This window comes from Trachypithecus francoisi, unplaced genomic scaffold (assembly GCF_009764315.1).
Source record: "Trachypithecus francoisi isolate TF-2019V2 unplaced genomic scaffold, Tfra_2.0 Contig01440, whole genome shotgun sequence".
NCBI lineage: Eukaryota > Metazoa > Chordata > Mammalia > Primates > Cercopithecidae > Trachypithecus > Trachypithecus francoisi.
Genome location: NW_022681431.1, coordinates 24355317 through 24372595, shown reverse-complemented (window position 1 = coordinate 24372595; position 17279 = coordinate 24355317). Strand labels below are relative to the sequence as shown.

Below are 17279 nucleotides of genomic sequence, written 5' to 3'. Positions count from 1 at the left end.
CCAATTTTTTGTATTTTTTTTAGTAGAGACGGGGTTTCACCGTGTTAGCCAGGATGGTCTTGATCTCCTGACCTCGTGATCCGCCCGTCTCGGCCTCCCAAAGTGCTGGGATTACAGGCTTGAGCCACAGCGCCCGGCCTCCAGTCAACTCTTTTATCCTGTTATTGTCAAATGTATTGCATTTCTGCTAGCAACAAGTTGTCTCAGTAATTTTTTTTTTCTTTTTTTTTTTTTGAGATGGAGTCTTGCTTTCTTGCCCAGGCTGGAGTGCAATGGCACGATCTCAGCTCACTGCAACCTCCACCTCCCAGGTTCAAGCAATTCTCCTGCCTCAGCCTCCTGAGTAGCTGGGATTACAGGCACTTGCCGCCACACCCAGCTAATTTTTGTATTTTTAGTTGAGACAGGGTTTCACCATGTTGGTCAGGCTGGTCTCAAACTCCTTACCTCATGATCTGCCTGTCCTGGCTTCCTAAAGTGCTGGGATTACAGGCGTGAGCCATGGCGCCCAGCCCTCGGTATTGTTTTAATCTTGGAATGTTCTTATTTTACCTTTATTTTTGATAGGTATTTTTCCTAGTTATAACATTCTTAGTTAATGTTTTCTTTTTCTTTTAGTGCTTTGAATATGTCATCCCACTGCTTTCTACCTTCCATTATATTGGATGAGAACTTAGCTGTTAATGTTATTTGGTTTCCTTTGTGTATGATGAGTCATTTTCCTTCTTATTGTTTTCAAGATTTTCTCTTTATCTTTGGCTTTTAACATTTTGGCTACAATGTGTCTAGATGTGGATCTTTTGTGTTTGTCATACTTGGAGTTCCTTGAGCTTCTTGGATGTATCGAGTAAGGTTTTCTTCAAATTTGAGAAATTTTCAAGCATTATATCTTCAATTTTTTTCTGTCTTTTTCTCTCTCCTCCTTCTAGTGTAGGTATTGGTGTACTTAATGGCATCTCACATTTATTTGAGGGTCTATGCATTTTTCTTCATTGTATTTTTCCCTCTGTTCTTTTAATTGCATAATCTCCATCCATCTTTAATTCACTGATTATTTCTTCTGCCAGCTCAGGTCTGTTTTGAGTTTCATTAGATAATTTTTCATATGGCTCATACTTTTCAATTCCAGAATTCTTATTTCCATTTTTATATTTCTATCTTATTATCAATATTCTTTGTTTAGATATTGTCATTATACATTTACTTTTTGAGATGTGATTTACTTAGTTCTTCGAACATATTTATAATAGCTTCTTTGATGTGTTTGTCTGCTAAGTCCAACATTGAAAACCCTTCAAAATCATTTTACAGGTCCTTTGTTTGTTCCCTGGGCACAGATCATACTTTTCTGTTCCTTTTCATGTCTTATAATTTTTTTTGATTGACGATTGGACATTTGTAATAATATATTGTAGCTACTCTGGATACTGATTCCCTTGGGGTTCTGATATTTGTGTTGTTTGCTTTTTCATTTATTTATCAGTTATCTGGCTGAACTTACTCTCTGAAGTCTATTTCCCTCATTGTGTATAGTCTCTGTATCCCTGCACAATTTTTTTCTTGTTTGTATCTTTTAGAATGATGACCTAGCAGTAACCTCTGGATCAGCATAAGCCATTAATAAATGGTCAAAGAGTACTTAAACCAGCATGGCCAGACAGATACTTATCACTTATTATTGAATATGTATATACTTCCGAGGCTGCTATCACAGTTCAAGGAGTTTATGTGTTTTGTCCACTAGTTCTACCAGGGACTAGTAGCTTGCATTTTCTGTCTTTGATTATCAGGGTGTGAAGCCTTGGTCATGCACACATTATTCCATACCAGCAGGAATGTGTGATTTTCTTTTTATGTCTAGCTTCATAGGATTTGTCACTTGGTCAGAGTAGCTTATTGTTCAGCCAGTGTTCTGTCATAGGTTATGCTTCACACTCTAGTTTTAATGAGGCTTCTGTCCTTTTCGATGAATTTGTGTGCAGCTTGGGAAGTTTTCAATACTGCTTCACATACTGTTGTAATTGTTTCTGAGTGGAGACAGCCTAGCAGAAGCATGCAGCTTTCTCATCCTCCAGGTTTGACTGTGATCCTATGGGGACTCTTCTTAGCTGTATTTTTAGCCGGGCTCTCTCTGTTAAACTGGTTGCTATTCCATTTTTTGCTTGCTGTCACCAGTATCATAGAATTATGAAAGCTTCTTAATTTTTTCCAGCCAAGAACACCACTGTTTTTGACAATGCCTTTAGGCATGTATTCTCTAAGCCCTATTCCAAATAAATTTAGTTCCTTCAGGTAGAGCTGAAGAACTCTTCTCTTTAACGCCTACCTCTCCTTCCTTACAAGACTTTCCATCAGTGGACTGGATCTGTGGGTGAGGCCAGTATCCTGCTTTTTCCAGAATGACACTTGTTCTGTAAAGTAGAGAGATGGGAGTGTGGTAGTCCCTGGTAATCTTGGCTTGCCCCTACCATCAACAGTCTTATGAAGAAGCTAGGGAGGGCATGAAAAGGGTCCAGTATGCTCAGTTGTCTGTACCTGGATTAGAGCTTTCATCCTATTAGTAGAGGTTGAAGAGAAGAGAACACTGATTATTTTGGCCACACACACTAGCCAGAGAAGCTCTCTAACATGAGAGTGGGGCAGAGGAAAAACAACATTACTTTTCCTGGGATGAAATTGTAGATCTAGACTAGGAGCTGGGGGGAAAAAAAAAACACTCATCTTCTTGGCCACATCTGCTCAGAATAGAGCATCTGGAGTCATTTCTGTAAGGTGCACCTTGAAGTGGCTGGGAGGAATGGAGAGTGGCTCTCATGCTACCCTCTTGCTATTCTTGCTGAAATTTAGTAGAATTTCCTTAATATTAAATATGTCTCCATTTGTTGTATGCTCTTAGGACAATTTCCAAATTAACAATTTAATTAAAATTTAATTTAAAATACAACTTAAACAATTAAGGTTTAAAAATCATTTTCTGTAAAGAGTTGTTTTCTTGTGCTCCTCTTTCTACTATTCTGGAAGTGGATTTGCTCTTTGCTCTTGATTTTTGTAAGTTCCTTAAATATTAAGATTATTGAATCCTCACACTTTGGGAGGCCGAGGAGGGTGGATCACCTGAGATCAGGAGTTTGAGACCAGCCTGGCCAATGTGGAGAAACTCTGTCTCTACTAAAAATTACAGAAATTAGCCAAGTATGATGGTGTGGGCCTGTAATCCCTGCTACTCAGGGGGCTGAGGCAGGAGAATCACTTGAACCCGGTGTTAATGTGACATGCATTTCAAATATTTTCTTCTGATCTGTCTTTCTCGTTCTCTTGATTATTATTAGTTTATTGGCCATGAAGAAGTTTCTGGTTTCTGTGTAATTATTAAGTAATAAAATATATCAATACTTCATTGTTTCTGGATTTTGAGTCATGGCGAAAACAAACTTTTGCCACTCTGAAGTTTTAAAGAAATTGACCCAAGTTTTCCTCTAATAGTTATATGAACTCAATCCTTTTCTTAAGTATTAGATCCATTTCAAATTTATTATAATGTATATTGGGAGGCATGCACTGCGATTTATCCTTTTTTAATACACTTTAAGTTCTAGGATACATGTGCAGAACGTGCAGGTTTGTTACATAGGTATACACACACCATGGTGGTTTGCTTCACCCATCAGCCCGTCATCTACATTAGGTGTTTCTCCTAATGCTATCCCTCCCCTAGTCCCCCCACCCACCGACAGGCCCCGGTGTGTGATGTTTCCCTCCCTGTGTCCACGTTTTCTCATTGTTCAACTCCCACTTATGAATGAGAACATTTAGTGTTTGGTTTTCTGTTCCTGTGTTAGTTTGCTGAGAATGATGGTTTCCAGCTTCATCCATGTCCCTGCAAAGGACATGAATTCATCCTTTTTTATGGTTGCATAGGATTCCATGATGTATATGTACCACATTTTCTTTATCCAGTCTATCATTGATGGGCATTTGGATTGGTTCCAAGTCTTTGCTCTTGTGAACAGTGCTGCAATAAGCACACATGTGCATATATCTTTATAGTAGAATAACTTATAATCCTTTGGGTATATACTGATTAATGGGATTGCTGGATCAAATGGTACTTCTGGTCCTAAATCCTTGAGGAATTGCCACACTGATTTATCTTTCCCAGTGATTATTGAGTTGTTCTAATATCACCTATTTATTTAACCTGCCATTGTTAGCATATACCAAGTTTGCTTATATCCTTGCATCAATTTCTGGGCTTCATATTCTTTTCTACTAACTTACTCTCTATTCAAGAGCCAATAATATGCTATGTTAATTATAGATACTTCTTAGTATATTTTAATATAAGGCTGGATATAATAATAGGGCTGGATACTTTAATACGTTTTACTCTTTTTATTGGTTCATTAGTTTGTTTGTTGCTATTCTTGTTTATTTTCTATATAAAATGTATGATGAATTTTTCTATCTCTGGAGGAAAAATAATCTTGGTATATTTATTGCAATAATGTTAAATTTACATATTAATGCAAGAATAATTTGTATGATGTTGAGAGATTCTATTTCTAATAACGTAAAGTCTCTTCTCATTTACTGAAGTTCACTTTTTTTGACTATGAATTGTATCAAGGTTTTCATTGTATGAGTTTTGCATACTTCCGGTTAAGTGTATGACGCTTATTACTTAGTAGTTAATTTTATTTTTCTGATATTACAAGTCAGATTTTCTCTTCCATTATGTCTTCTCACAAAATATTCTTTGTATATATGAAGGCTCTTGGCTTTTGTATGTTAACTTCTTTTTTTCTTTTTTCTTTTTTTTGAGACAGAGTCTTCCTCTGTCACCCAGGCTGGAGTGCAATGGTGTCGTGGCTCACTGCAACCTCCATCTCCTATGTTTAAGCAATTCTCGTGCCTCAGCATCCTAAGTAGCTGGGACTACAGGCACCTGCCACCATGCCTGGCTATATTTTGAAATTTTTAGTAGTACCAAAGTTTCGCCATGTTGGCCAGGCTGGTCTCGAACTCCTGGGCTCGAATAAGTGCTGGGATTACAAGCATAGGCCATGGTGCCCAGCCTTCTATGTTAATTTTGTATCCTTTATTTCTGAATTTTTTCTTTTGTTTGTATTACATTTATTATTAATTATCTTGGGGTTTCCAGGCATATAATTACAGGCACATCTGTAATTAGAAATAACTTTATCCTTTTCTCCTTTTAAGTCTTATGATTCTAATACTGTTTTAAAAGACTGAATCTATTTCATAATATCTTTAGTATATAGTTAAATAGTAGTAAATATTGTGAGCAACATTTCCTTAGAAAAGCCTACGGTTTTTTTCCATTAGGTAAAATTCTGGATTTTAATGCGAGTTATGTACACTTTTATAATGTTTATTTGTTTTAATCAGAAATAAGTGTTGAATTTTTCAAAGACTTTTTCAATAGCTTAATAGACAATTATATAATTTTTCTCAGAGATATTATATCACTATGGTCATGGAGGTTTTTAAAAATATGTATACTGCATTTTATTTCCAAATTTTGTGCATATAACTAACTATGACAGAAAATTACCCTTTAGGTTTTTTTTTTTTTTAATTGTGCAAGCTTTATTGAATTTAAATAGAAGTGTTTTACTGGTTTCCTAATAAAAATTTGAATATATTCTTTCTAGTAGTTAAGGTAGCATTGAAATCATTTAGTCTTTGAAGCTATTGTGAAATTTTGCCTTGAAAACTTCTGGACCTAGTGTTTTATGTGTTTTTTTTTTGAAGGTTTTTTTTGTTGTTGTTTTTCTTTTGTTTTTTTCTTTCTGTTGATGGGGGGCATATCTCTTTGGTAAATTCTCAATTTCTTGTAAAGAAATTAAGATTTTAAATTTTCTGTATCAAGTATAATTGGGTATAAAAATTTCCTGAGGATTTTTTATTTTATCTAAGTTTCCAAATTTATGTGCATAATATTTTTCAAATTAGTCTCATATTTTAATAATATTTCTTATGTTTTAATGCAGTACTGAATTCATTGAAATATAATATTTTTCTATCACTTTTTTTGTTTATTTGGCACATTTGTGCTTTCTTCCTTATTTCTTAATTAAGTTAGCTGGTAGTTTTTCTATCTTGTTAAGTTTTCAAAAACATGCTGTAAAATATACTTGTTATTTTTACATATTAATTCATACTTTCATCATCTTTTGTTATTTCCTTAACTCTACTTTCTCTTTTTTTTTTTTTCTAGTTAATTTTAGCTTTTTTGAATACTATGGTGAGATGTAGGGTCAAGAGAACAAGATTCATCAAAAAGAACTAAGGTTTTGGCCAGAAGTCTATCTAATTTTGATCTATCAAGTCAAATAGAAACATACATATTAAAAGCTAAGGAAAGTATCTTCAAGTACTTGAGAATAATTCCCTGCTCCCCTCAGGGAAATAGGAATGATACTCTCCCTGCTAGATGTGGCCAAAAAAGAGTGGCAAAAAAGAGTGCAACATAGTTTTCCAAGCAAATCTATGACTTTCTCTCAACTCCATTCTTTTCTCATAAGTTAGGAGCATATATGTTGTTTTATAATTAGAGGAGAGATAAGATAGGAGGAACCTCAAATTGGCCTGCTATTCCATCCTTCTGTATGATGTCTCAGCTACATTTGAGACTTTGCAATGTTTCAAGTTAATGGATAGATTATTTTTTTTTATTATTATACTTTAAGTTCTAGGGTACATGTGCATAACGTGCAGGTTTGTTACATATGTATACTTGTGCCATGTTGGTGTGCTGCACCCATCAACTCGTCAGCACCCATCAACTCGTCATTTACATCAGGTATGACTCCCAGTGCAATCTCTTCCCCCATCCCCCCTGCCCGTGATAGGCCCCGGTGTGTGGAACATGGATAGATTCTTCACTAGTTTCCATAACTGATTCTGATAATGCCTGTATTACTCATTTCAATGAGAGCTAAGGGAAAATCCTCAGTGCCATCTTGTTGGGATAACCAACACATATTTTTTTCCATTGTGTAAGTCTCTGCCCTATAAAGTCTCTGCCCATTGTGTAAGTCTCTCCCCCATAGTCATTTTAGCAAAGGGACTCTGCTTTATGGATCCTTGTTTCTCATGTTTGATACAGTGAATTTCTTGTATTAAATGCTAAGAAACATTTTGAAAAAGACAGATAGAAAAAATAAAGGAAAGATGAATTGGGGAAGAAGGGAAGGAAGAAAGGAAGAAAAGGTTTTAAAAGTACAAAAAAGGTGAAGGAAAGTTGTAACTGTAAATCAAGGTTATGTATATAAAGAAAACTGCATTTGCAAAGAAACTTGAAGCTTTGGTAATCTGTGCCCAGAACTGATTAGACAAGAGTGAATTTTAAGACTGAGGTGAAAGGAAAATATAATAGTTTGTGCCATTGTTAAAAGCATGAAAAACAGAGTTATGCATAAGAAAGACTGATAGTTTATGGTTGTTATTTAATGCCTAGAGATAGGTCGAAGCCAGAGAATGAGTCAGAAATATAGAAATATACATTGAAACTTGAAATATAGATTGATAATTTCAAATAGGTGGTCCTACTTAGGATCTAAGGCAAGATTTTTAATTGGCTTCTTGCAGTTGCATCATATTTGTTTTCAAATAAATTTATTTCCTCAGACCAAAATTAAGTTGTAATCTGAGAGGGAGGAGAAAAGTATATACTGATGAAAAAAAAATGCAATGAATACAATACAATTGTTTAGAGATAGAACATTCAGGGTATGGCTATCCTGTCCTATATTTCTCTCTAGTATAAATGCTGCCTGCATTGGGACCATGTAGATAATAATCGTAGGACCAAAGATAGAGCTTTTGTATTCTAGCTAAGCTAAGCAGTTTATTTTTCTTCTCTTCCACTTTAGAAGTTTTAATGTCATGGTGAGATGTAGGGACAAAGGAACAAGATTCATCAAAAAGAACCAAGGTTTGGCCAGAAGCTATGTAGCAGGTCCTGTAGCTGTGTCCTGTCCACAATAGGTAATAAAAGTTGAATGGAATGATATTATCTTCACCCATGCCATGGGACAAGATAGAGTCACTCTAATAACCTTAACAAGAGAATTACAAACCTAAAGCAGGGCACAGTCTAAAAAATAGAGGCCAGGGAGAGTGTGGGGTCCTCAGTGACACTTAGCTTGGGTAGACTAGGAGTAAAGACAAGAAGCAGCCAGCTTTCTATATTAAGTCAGTGAAAGGAAAACCTAAGCCTACCTAAAGATGGAGAACCCAAAAATCTAGTCAGAGGCACAATATACTATGAAGTTCAGCAGAACTGTGATCTGATACAACAGATTGTCAGTATTTCTCCTAAAAAGCATGACATCTTGACTAGGGCATCTGCAGATGGTGTCCAGAGTCCAGGAAGTCAAATCATTCTAAGAGCTGCCTGAATGGGGACTTCTCGTGAACTCTGTCACTTATCAGCTGAATAGCCTTAAACAAATTATTCAACTTCTCTATGCTATAGGGCTAGTGAAAGAGTCTATTTCATAGAGTTATGCAAAGATAAACTGAAATAACATACTCAAAGAACCTAGCATAATACTTAACTTATTAAAAGTGCTTAATAAATAGAATATTATCATCATCATTACAATTATGGTTAAATTTTTGAATAAGTATGCCAGTCCATGTCAGCACTGTTTTAAATGCTGAGAATATTTCAGTAAATGAAATACACAAAAACACCAACATGGCAAAACTGCAATTACTTTTAATGGCAAAAATCACAATTACTTTTGCACCAGTCTAATACATAATGTCTGCCCCCAAGAAACTTACATTCTAGTAAGGGAAGAGAAAAAAAAAAAAAAAAAAAAAAAAACCATGAAAAGTGATAACAAGAATTACTGAGAAAATGAGAGCTGGATAGTTGTCCACAGTCTGGGTGTGGTCAGAGAGTAGGGGCACCCCTTCCTTCCCATGGATCTATATGGGTATTAACATCAAGAGATGAGAGATGATGTTAAAAGGGATAAAATTCATAATGATGATTTTCATAATGATGATTATCCTAATGGCATTGAGGTAAGCAGTGTTGGTGAGAGTCAAGGTGTTGTGGGGTGGGGAAGAGAAGATATAGGACTTTCCAGCAGTGCCCAGAGTACACTCTTCACTCCTCACAGTGCTGCTGTGGCAGACGAGGGAAGTTATTATTATTATTATAAGCCTTGGCACTGGTTACTCCTGTTTTTTTAAATTTTTCTTTCTAATTTCATTTTTAACCTTTTAAAATTAGCCTGTATTAATTAGAGTTCTCCATAGAAACAGAGTTACTAGGAGAGGTGGGGTGAGGGACAGAGAGAGAGAGAGAAAGGGGAGAGAGAGAGAGAGAGAAGGGGAGAGAGAGAGAGAGAAAGGGGGGAGAGAGAGAGAAAGGGGGGAGAGAGAGAGAAAGGGGAGAGAGAGAGAGAGTCTTATTATAAGTAATTGGCTTATGCAATAATTATGGAAGCTGATAAGTCCCATGTTCTTTTGTCTGCAAGCTGAATACCCAGGAAAGCTTGCATTTATAGTTCCAGTCTGAGTCTGAAGGTCTCAGGAGACCTGATAGTGAAAATCCAGTGCAAGTCTGAAGGTGTGAGAACCGGGAGTGCTGATGGCATACGTCTCATTTTGAAGGCAGGAGAATACTACAAAAGTACCCCCAGACAGGAAGAGGTGGTGTTTCTCACTTGACTTATGAACATTCATTAAAGTCCCGCTGGCCATGGGAAGTCTGGGTTTGGGGCAGAGCTGAACCCAAATTTGGGTATTCAGTGAAAGCAGTGGAGGGAGGGTACATGGAACCAGAAAGCAAACAAGTCATATATTATACTCACGAAAGCCTCCTAATCATAAATGGTAGTCAAGAGTCTTTGTACTCTAAAGCTAAAGGACACAATGTCATTAAAACAATAATAGCAATAATAACCATAATGATAACAAAAACAACAAACATAAAACTTGATGTTCTCCACATATACCAATCTTATTTCATCCTTAAAATGACTCTGTAATAATTTTAATCCTTAAAATTATTCTTTATGAGAAACCTCTGCTTTAAAAACTTACCCGAGGTAATAGCAGTACCAAAAGCCACATCAAGATAGTTGCTTCAAATCTGCTTTGACCTCAATCTAAAATCTGTGTTCTTTCCGTAAAGCTGCTGTGACTCTCTGTACGTGCTTATGCCTGCCCTACTTACCATCCCTGAGGTTCATAGTTTCTATGTGTGCAGGAGTTCAAAGCACATGGCTTGCACAGAGTAGATCTCAAAAAGTCTATATCATTGAATTTGCATATTTGAGCGGAAGAAGATTGGTGCAAAGATCATAAGGCTTTGGCTAACTTATTGGCATATTGCTAATTCAGAATGTGTCCTTGGACAAGTCTTTTTAAAAATATTCTGTACCTCTGTTCCATTTGTTATTATGTGGTGGAAAGGCCTTCCACTTCTTATCTCACTGGAATACTACTATAAGAATAAATGAAGTAAAGTGATATGGCTTTGAAATGGCCATTGGATGCTCTAGCCAGAGACTGAGGGAAAAATGTCAATTTAAATCATTTTACTTTTCCTTTTTCTCCACAGGGAGATATTGTAGGGATAAGTGTGTGAGCTGATATTTTAGGCATATTTAAAAATGACTACAGTAATAGAAGTAAAACAACTTAAGCATCTGGAAAGAAAAGTGCTATGTACACCTGGGGGTGATAATGAGGCTTATAGTGATGAGGAAGAATTTTAATAACAGTAAATCTGAGTGGATTTCACTCAACCTGCTTGCAGGAAATAACAGCTCAAGGACGTAAAGTTCTCCCAAAGGTTAGGTTTTGTATCCAGTTTTGCAAATAGATTGCTCATAGCTTTCTTGATCCCATATTCCAGACAAAATATAGATGTACCAATCCCATATCTTGCTTCCGACTCAGGAAAATGTTCATTCCAATTGTGAGAATCAAAAGAAGCTTAAACTAGTTCTTATGAAAGCATGTTTGCTTTTGGGAAAACTATCTTCTAGGTACACATATGTTCACTTTCTCTTTCTTAGCAGAATGTGAATAGTGTAACTCTAATGCATTAAAAAAAAAGTCATACTGGATTTTATCTCTTTTTTTCTTACAGTCATGCTTGATTGCATTCCACCTAAATAAGTGCAATCCAGGCAGACGCTATAAAACCACAATCCTGCAGTGCAGTAGATTTTATTCACGAACATACAAGTACTAAAGTCTTTGAGTAGTTCATAATAAAGTTACTAAGCAAAAGTAAGGCTGGCCAAGAGCAGGATTATGGCAGCCTGACATTATGGAAACCTCAGGAAAGGGCAATCAGTGCACTGACCCAAATCTGTGGGCAGTAGAACAGAAAGGATGGCTTCATCTTCTTCTATCTTGTCTGGAGTCTCCATAGGAATTATTTGCTAATGAGACTTATTTGCCGATATTCAAGTTTGCTAGCCTTTTCCAGAAGACCTAGCCTTCCTCAATGGTTATTAGTAGAAATCAATATCATTAAAAAGTTATACATGAGCTATGGGATGCATGGTTTATCAAAAAGCAAAGCAGCTCATTCTTCTTAGGAAAGAGTTTCCTTATCTCTGAACAAGAGATTCTGTGAGTAGTATTCTTCCTCTTTGAATAGATCTAGCTTTTGTCTGATGCACTAGCAAATGGGTAACAATGCATGTGGAATTTTTTTTTTTTTCTCGAGATGGAGTCTCACTCTGTTGCCCAGGCTGGAGTGCAATGGCACGATCTTGGCTCTCTGTAACCTCTGCCTCCCGGGTTCCAGCGACTCTCCTGCCTCAGTCCCCTGAGTAGCTGGGATTACTGGTGTGTGCCACCACGCTGGGCTAATTTTTGTATTTTTAGTAGAGATGAGGTTTCACCATGTTGGTCAGGCTCGAGATCCTGACCTCATGGTCCACCGGCCTCAGCCTCCCAAAGTCCTGGGATTAAAAGTCACCGTGCCCCACCGCATGTGGAATTTTATGCTGACTTTTTGCTGGAGCCAGGCTGGGAAAGGGGATAGAGCTAAAGAGAATAATATAATTTTTAAACTTTATCTGGGGAATTTGTAATTTAATATAGCCTTTCTTGCTCCATCTGAAATGTGCTAATCTTTTAAGAATGTGAATGTCCGAGTATCACCTGAAAACAACTCCTGAAAGGTCTTCACCTTTCCCTGAGCTCATGTCACTCCCTTTGTTTATCCAAATGTGCATGACCCACAAAATATGGCACCATTGTTTCCCAACTCCTCTATTTTGATGTTTGTTTCTGGAAAAGGCACATGGTTTGCTCCAGTGATGACTAACAAGGACTTTCTTTGGTTCAAAGCACAGTGATTTTTCCCTCTGGTCCGAGGGAAGTGAAAATCTCACCAGTGGTCTCTAAACTCTTTTGATGATACGCTCTATCGATAAAATATTTGAATCATATATCCCTAATTGTTGTATTATTATATTATTATAAATTGTATATATTTACTACTGAACCTCAGAAAGTCTACTACAAATGTAACATTCAAGAAGATGCAGTAAAAAATGAAAGACAAGTATTTAAACAAAATTTTGTCCCGTTTTAACCTGTAAAACAAAATCCACCGTGTTTTCATGAATTTATTATCAACGATTTATTTTAGACTTGGAGAAGTCTGATGAAATATGGTAGGTGTTATTAAGCCATTTTTGTCTTTAATTTTTAAGATGAATGATGAGAAGCTCGTTTTAAGGGTGAAAGTGCTAATTCTTCTATTTTGATACTTTTGTGTTTCATTTGTGGTTTATGTTTTCTGCGTATAATTTGTAGGAATTTTACTAAACAAATTGAGATGATTTAGTTTAGTTAAATCTAGATGATGCAATCAATAGGTCAACTTACTCACCTGTGTATAAACTATGATAACAACGACAGATAAAAACAAAAGGACTAGTTAAATTGCCACTTTTGATCGTATTGTGCTCTCTCACTAATCCCTCAGGACACCTGGCCCTCTGTATTTTAGATATGACTGAAGGGTGTGGCTTTCAACTCATACACATTCTGGAGAGTAATTTTTTTCTTATTTTTAGGTAAAATAGATGTAGAAATAGAAGTTTTAATTCTATTAAGTTTTCTTTCAGTACTCCAAATGATCATCTTATGCACCTAGCATTCCTATACCTTGCTTTAGAAGTCCTTATTTAACAGAGCACATAATTATCTCTTTCTACAAGACTTGTTTGTGAAAAGTTGAGCTAATTCTGTTTTCGTCAATAGGATCAATTAAAATTCCATAAGGATGCTTATTAGCTAAAATGCCTCTGTGTCAATCCCTTACAAAACTGAAGATTCATTTTACTTGTTTAACAAATATGTATTTTCTCAGGGCTGATCCCAATTCACTTTATTCTGTCCATGAAGTCTCGTGGGGTTCCTAGAATCAACTGTGACATTCTTCTCTCTTTCTTCTCTTGACATCACCCAGGTCCACCTGAATTCCCTATTTTGAACTCTGTGAGTAAAAGCGGATAAGAATAATGAATTTGGATGAGAGTGTATGGGATGCTATAGTGAAGGAGGAGAAGTTTCAGCAATCCCCTAAGGGAGTAAAAGACAGGATGAACCATTTTCTGCACACCTATGGCACAAGGACCTCTTCCCACTACAGCCACAGTGCTTAAAGGAAACAGCTAAGCCATTTGATGTCTTTTATGCTTCTTCTTTTAAAAAAAAAATACAACTTTGAATGAGCCTAGTCAGTAAAGAAAGGTCAAGTGAAACTGCTCTGGCACATTTTGTTCCAGAGTCTTTTTTTCCCCCTCCATACTGAGCAAGATAAAGGACCCAGTTGTGACTGCCACACAGTGGTTCCTTAATTGAGTCTTCCATCTTCACAGGACCAGATGAGAGAGTCACTTAAAAGGGAATAAATTCAAAACCATGTGCGGTTTCAGAACAAATTGTCCAAGCCACCTAAAAGTGGAATTCTTTGAAATCCAGCTGCTGTTTCTGCCACATCAGGTCCTTTCTAATTTCAGCCGAAGAACAGAACTCCTGTGTGTAAAGTGAAGATCCCTGTAATGAAGTGACATTTGACTGTTCACAGTGAATTCTGTAGTCTCTCACATGAGGGGAGCATTCACTATTGCATTTTCTCAACTCTGTTCAAGTGACAGGACACTGCATGAGGGATCTGGCAGCCTTATGTATATTTCTGGGAATCACAGGGTGGCACAGAGTTAAGTTTAGTCCATCCCAGGATGTCAATCCAGGTCTGATCACTGAAGACAATTAGGGGCAACCATTACAATAGTACCAGGTAACAAAGGAAATGTGGTAAGAATTGAACCTACTGTTGGGTTGGAAGTTGGATGAACATTGGGCTTTACAGAGAAAGCCAAAGATCAAGGAGGCCTGGCGTTGCCAGACTTTCTACTATGACAAAGATGGTAATGGGATATTTAAAGACAGGAGCTAAAATTTTAGGGCAGAATGACCTATTACACAGTAATATCTTAAGGTAAAATATTAAATATACACTAGGCAACATGAAATAACCAAGGTGATGAAGAATGAGAATCTAAACGTAATGGCTTCCACTAAGTGCTTGGAATAACTTGCTTACACTAAGATATTATCATGTGATTCAAATTACCTAAGCAAGTAATGAAATGGAAAGTTAAGATCTGCATATACAATCACTATGTAAGGGTCGAATGACTATTTGGAAGGCATAAAAGATAACTGGTATGACTGTCATAAACTTTGTATTGCAGTCCTGGCTTTATCAGGAAATAATTGAGTGACTCCAGGTAAATTTGAGCCTTGATTTATTCATCACTGAAATGTGAAAGTTGATAAAGTTATATCTCTCTTGATTATAAAAGTAATACAGAAGTGTGGTAAAGGACTCAAACTGTAAAAAAAAAAAAAAAAAAAAAAAAAAAAGACTTTAAAAGTACATTTATTCCTTTCTCTCCTCTGTCTCCATCAACTCTCAGTCCAATTTTTCAGGGAAAAAAGTGTTATTAATACTTTCTTTGAAGTCTAATAAAAATGTATGTAAATACATATCTATAAATGCTTTAAAGACAAGTAAAATCTTATTATATGTACTATTAATATATTGTCTATTTATTTATTTATTTATTTATTGGCACCATCTTGGCTCACTGCAACCTTGCCTTCTGGGATCAAGTAATTCTCCTGCCTCAGCCTCCTGAGTAACTGGGATTACAGACGTACACCACCATGCTCAGCTAATTTTTGTATTTTTATGGAGAGATGGGTTTCACCATGTTGACCAGGTGGATTCAAACTCTTGGCCTCAAGTAAACTGCCCACCTAGGCCACCCTAAGTGCTGGGATTACAGGCATGAGCCACTGTGCCCGAGCCATATTATCTTATTTACATTAAAGTATATATTATGGGCTGAATTGTGTTTCCCCTCAAAAAATTCATATGTCAAAATCCCAGCACTCAGTACTGATTTGTTTTTCTAAGACCACCAGAGCGGGCACAAAAGAACCAGCCACTCGGCAAGTGTAGGAGCAAAACTGCAAGTTTATTTTGGTCACCTAAGGTGTGGGGAAGAGGTCTGTCGGCCTGCGGCAAAGGGTCCCCCGGTGGGGCTCTCCGACGGAGTTCCCACAGTCCCAACATCCGACAGGAGTGGGGCTGTGAGAAGGCCGCGCGGGGCGTCCCTCCGGAGTGGCTTTTCTAGGAGTGGGAGGGCAATAGGCGGGGCACGGGCGTGTCAGGGGGCGTTCCACAGGTGCGATCAGGTAAATCTTGGTCTCTTCGGATTGACGTCACCTGGCGCATGCCCAGTTGGTCTGCACCTTCCCGGGCGCCGGCTGTATTTTCGCGCGAGCGGGAAAAGTTGGTGAGGAAGAACCCGGAAGTGCACCATCTTGCCTCCCTTCGTCCAAACAAGTACCCCAGTATGTGACTATATTTAGAGATAAGGCCTTTAAAGAGGTAATCAGGGTAAAATAATATCACATGGCGAGCCCTATCACGATATGACCACCTTTGCAAAGATTATAACAGTGAGAGAAACCTAACAGGGCTGACTGCATCTTGCTGGGTCATCTTGCATCAGCCTCACAGGCTGACTGTCTTCACCAATTACTGAGCATAGGCCAAGCTAACTACAAGGGGAATTTAGTTGGTTGATTAACTTGAAAGCAAGGATGATAGTAGTCCTTCCCTAAAACAAACCCCCTCCTTGCTCAGGAACCAAAAAACAATGAAAGGCCAGAAGATTAGAATGAAAAGCCACAAGATTAGGATTATGGGAGGGATCTGAATTCTGCTAGAAGGTAAGCATAATTTCTATAACTTCTTACTGCTCAGGAGTTATGTGGCCAGAGGTCAAGATTTGTGACTTCCTCAATTGCTCCTATAGATAACATCACTATTGTAGAACCTAAAATTGGTCTGTTGAGATGTTTTATAGATTTTTGCATTCTGATAACCAACTGACTGCACCTGGACCCATGACTCATGACTCTGCCAGTCCCATGGTCCCAACCAGAGGCAGACTCCATGCACAAGGACTTTTCCACACTCCTGTGACTTTTTTTTTTTTTTTTTTTTTGAGACTGAGTCTTACTCTGTGGCCAAGGCTGGAGTGCAGTGCCACAATCTAGGCTCACCTCCACCTCCCAGATTCAAGCTGTTCTCTTGCCTCAGCCTCCTGAGTAGCTGGGATTACAGGTGTGCACCACCACACCTGGCTGATTTTTGTATTTTTAGTAGAGATGGAATTTCATCGTGTTGGTCAAGCTGGTCTCAAACTCCTGGCCTCAAGTGATCTGCCCACCTTAGCCTCCCAAAATGCTGGGATTAAAGGCATGAGCCACCATGCCCAGACCCACACCCCTGTGATTTCATCTGTAATCAATCAGCAGTACCCATTCCCTAGCCCCCTGCCCATCAAATTATTCACAAAAATTCTAACCTCTGAGTTCTCAGGAAGACTGTTTTAAGTGATAACTTCAGTTCTCCCACATGGCCAGCCTTGTGTCAATTAAACTCCTTCCTTACTGCAATACCACAGTCTCAGTGAATTGTTTTTGTCTGTGCAGCAGACAGGAAGAACCTGTTGGGCTATTACATGACGTTGTTGTAAGAAGAGGAGATTAGAACACAGGCTGGCACAGACAGAAGACTATGTGAGACACTAGAAGAAGGCAGCCATTAAAAAGCCTAAGAGAGAGGCTGTTAGAAGAAAGTAACCCTGCCAACACTTTGATCTTAGACAGCTAGT

At 37.6% G+C, this 17279-nt stretch overlaps 1 long non-coding RNA gene across 1 annotated transcript; it reads left to right on the top strand.

Moving 5' to 3' along the window:
• The first annotated feature begins 2277 nt into the window (after nucleotides 1-2277).
• On the top strand, nucleotides 2278-9662 carry LOC117092238. Its single transcript, XR_004440689.1, has 3 exons — nucleotides 2278-2371; nucleotides 7899-8013; nucleotides 9522-9662. It is a non-coding gene; the product is annotated as an uncharacterized LOC117092238 (long non-coding RNA).
• The last annotated feature ends 7617 nt before the right edge of the window (nucleotides 9663-17279 follow it).